At 34.2% G+C, this 3,635-nt stretch overlaps 1 gene segment (V, D, J or C); it reads left to right on the forward strand.

Moving 5' to 3' along the window:
- The first annotated feature begins 248 nt into the window (after positions 1–248).
- LOC307163845 lies at positions 249–3,119 on the forward strand. The segment is given in 8 exons: positions 249–654; positions 743–1,048; positions 1,432–1,530; positions 1,663–1,690; positions 1,803–1,840; positions 1,947–1,987; positions 2,746–2,804; positions 2,914–3,119.
- The last annotated feature ends 516 nt before the right edge of the window (positions 3,120–3,635 follow it).

Genomic DNA, 3,635 nt, shown 5'->3' on the forward strand with positions numbered 1-3,635 from the left:
AGGCTATAGGCAATAAAGGTCCACCCACTGAGGACTTCTTTCTTTCTTCTTTTGTTTCTCCTTGCAGGCCATTTTCCGTCAAACTGGGTGGCGTTTTATTGTAAGATTGCCGTATTTAGGCTAGTTAAAAGTGGTATACATCTAACATTCTTTCAGATCTTTGGAACTGCAGACATGAGCACCTCGACGCATTGTTGGATTCTTTCATGTTTCTGCATGTTTGCTTCACACAGTAAGTTATTTGACATTTTTGCCTGAAATTTCAGTTGAGAACATTCTGTTTTACGAATCTCACCTCATTAATTTTAAAGAGGAAAAAAGTGTTTTTTACTCTCTCGTTTCCAGCTTACTCATTCCTCCTGGCTCAGTCACCGGACCTCACACACGTCTCAGTTGGTGACACTGTACAATTAAGATGTACATTTGAGCATAGAGTTTCTTACTGCTATAGTGCTGTAACATGGCAAAAGCTGAACATACGGACTGGTAAACTCACACCGGCGAGGTCTGGCTCTCGTGATGATCAACATGATGTTAAAACTTGCGTTTTTACTTTAACAAATGTATCAAAGAATGATTCAGGTTTGTACTACTGTATTGGCCAGCCTAACTCAATGGCTATTATCGGCAGTGGAAGCAGGGTGATCGTAACAGGTAAATCTGGGGTTAAATCTCATCAACTTTTCTATGGGTCACGGTCACTATAACAGATAACATTTTGAAGTGATGATATGTGTTGTAGATCGCTCTGTTGAGGAACCAGAACTATCCATCTTATACTCACCACCAGAAACTGGCTCATCATCGGTACCGCTGCAGTGTCTGGTGACCGGAGTTGTCCCGTCTCAAGTGCAGGTGTTCTGGAGGATTGGAGAGGAAATGCATGTTGGATGGACCGAATCCGCCTGGACAGACTCCACTGATTCAGCCACAGAATTCACGCGTGCTCATCTCTCTATTTCTGCAGATGAGTGGGCAGAAACCGATGAAATCCAATGCATTGCTGAATATAATGGCAAGAACATGTCCAAAACTCTGAAGCGATACGGTGCGTATAAATGATAAAAGTCTCAGAGAAACATCAGAACAAACATTACGTGATGTTTCCCCGTTTTATTCTCTGTTTTTTAATAAATCGGAGACTAGATTAGTTAAAAAAAAAAAAAAAAAAAAAAAAAGTTTAAAGATGTCAACTGACTAAATTGATTTTATTCAAGTTGATTTTTTAAATGGAATTACTGTAGAAGAAAGTTGCATTGGAACTCTGAAAACTCGAGAAATCGAGTAAAAGTGAAAAATAAATGTAAACAAATGATGATACCCATTTACAGTAGATACAGAACACTGCCCACTGCATTTTGCTTATAGTTATTAATTAACATATAGGCATATCTATATCTAGTTTAATTACTTTGCTCATTGCTATATTAGGAACCCAACCAATCTACTCCTGGCTTCTGTACACCGGCTGCATGGCAGCGCTGCTTACCATACTTCTAACAGTCATTATGTCTGTAGGACTGTACCGAGGTGAGAATTTGGTGCTTCTGATTTAGAGGATGTTTAAATATATACAGTATGTCCTAAATAGTTTGATATATGAGACATTGTGACATATTTTGTATAATATATTAGTAATTTTTTTTTCCATTAAATTCTCAGATATGTCGGCAAACAAAAAAAACAGAGGGTCAGTATTTTAACTTCTACCTATAAACTTCAAAAAGTGTATTTTATGAATGTAATTGAAGCAACTGAACCAAACGTTTTTTTATTTATTTGTATTTATTTTTTTATTTTAGGCTCACAAGAAAAGACGCCCACCGCAAAATTTCATATGGTAATGTTTCCTTTCCAACGTAATAGCTGTAAAGTAATAAGAGTCAAGACAAAAAAAACCTGCAACCACAAAATGAAAGTGTCTATATTTATTTACCCTTTAACAGGCAAACAGAACACACTGAGAGAAGAGAGTTCATCTGTTATGGTAAGAGACACAGAAAATTGTGAAGACTAAACTAAACTTTTTACTGCATGTGTGTCTTCTGAAAGTTTTTGCTGTTTCAAAACAACTATTTAATGTGTGCTATTTAGAACATGAGAACAGGTTCATGTTGCATAAATGCACTTTTAAAAAAAATCAACAGACACAATTCTATATGCATTCTACAATATGAACAAGGCTTGCGATAATATTAAATTATTATTAAATGAAAAAAATATAAGTAGTTTTGGAAATTTGATCAAAATAGTTTTAGCCTGTAACTCCTTTGACATTATGTGTGTGCGCTTATTTGTTATATGGGTAAAGTTTTATTGGAGCTTGGCAGATGTGGTCACTATGAATGTCGTGGAATGGAAAATAACTGTGTGCAGATTCTTTAAAAAAATCTTTTTTTTTTTTTTTTTTTTTTTGTAATGTATTACTTGACTCAGATCATTTGACTTCGACTGATCAATTGTGGCATTGAGCAGTTAAAAATTTATGTTTAATGACCAATAAACTTTAATCAATAAGAAAGAAAGGTTGTGATGGACCTTTATGAAGTCTTTTTAGTGTCTTCGCTATAGTTTCTACTCCTTTTTGTACGTAGGATTTATTTTGTGTTTTTTGACCAGTAAACCACGTAACCTTGAACAGAAAAATATTTTACTTACAAAACTATGCTTTTGCAAACTTTTTACCAAACAAAATTTGTACTAACTTTAAATAACTATATTTTATAATCTTAACATTTTGTCCAGTGTTTCTCTAGGGATTTCATCAGTCACGGACAGGATACAAGTCCATCAAAAGAATAAAGGTAAAGCAAATTTTATTTGAATTATGTGCAACAGCAAATATAGTAACCCTTGTAAGGATCATTCTCACGTGGCCTTGAGATTTTCTTTCTTTCTTTTTTTTTTTTTTAGGGTGCTATAGTGGAGAAGGACATGTTGGAGTATGTTAAAAATGACTGAAATAAAAGTTAGAAAATGAAACATATTTCTTAATACAATCAGATGACCTGTTCTTGTTTTATATTCATGAATATTTATTAGTTAGGAAATGTAGGTTTTCCTGTATGTATTTCTGTTATTTTAATTTTTTTTTCCCCTAATAAAAATCTGTCCTCTTGAAATTGGGTTAAATCATGCCTCTTTGTAGACCATCACACTTTCTAGACCATTTCCCAGAGTAGTTCATTAATGTGAAATTTTATGCGAGTTATATTTGTCCTAAAGGAAAATAGGCTGATTCAAAATACAACCTTAATGGCATCCTGCTATTATAAATAAGGACATGAAAATTAGGAGAGTGGCACCAATTCTATAGTCTTTTGTAATTCTATAACTTTTTTGTAAAGTAAAACATGAGCCCGTGAGATTGTGTTCATAATGTATGCATATTTTCCTGTGATGGGTTGAAAAACCACACTGCATGTAAAAAGACAATATATGGCCTCTTGTTGTAGCCTTCATACTCTCAGTAAAGTGCTTGTGGTTAGACATAAGCTGCATAACAGGATGTTAGATGAGATGAACTGCACACCTACTTTTACTGTCCATTTTTGCAGCAACTCCACTGACATAACTTATGCCTTGATTTGAAACTGTTTATGTTGGAACTTACACCTTTGTATTGATACATAATG

Source organism: Squalius cephalus (assembly GCF_949319135.1).
Source record: "Squalius cephalus genome assembly, chromosome: 8".
Classification (NCBI taxonomy): Eukaryota; Metazoa; Chordata; class Actinopteri; order Cypriniformes; family Leuciscidae; genus Squalius; species Squalius cephalus.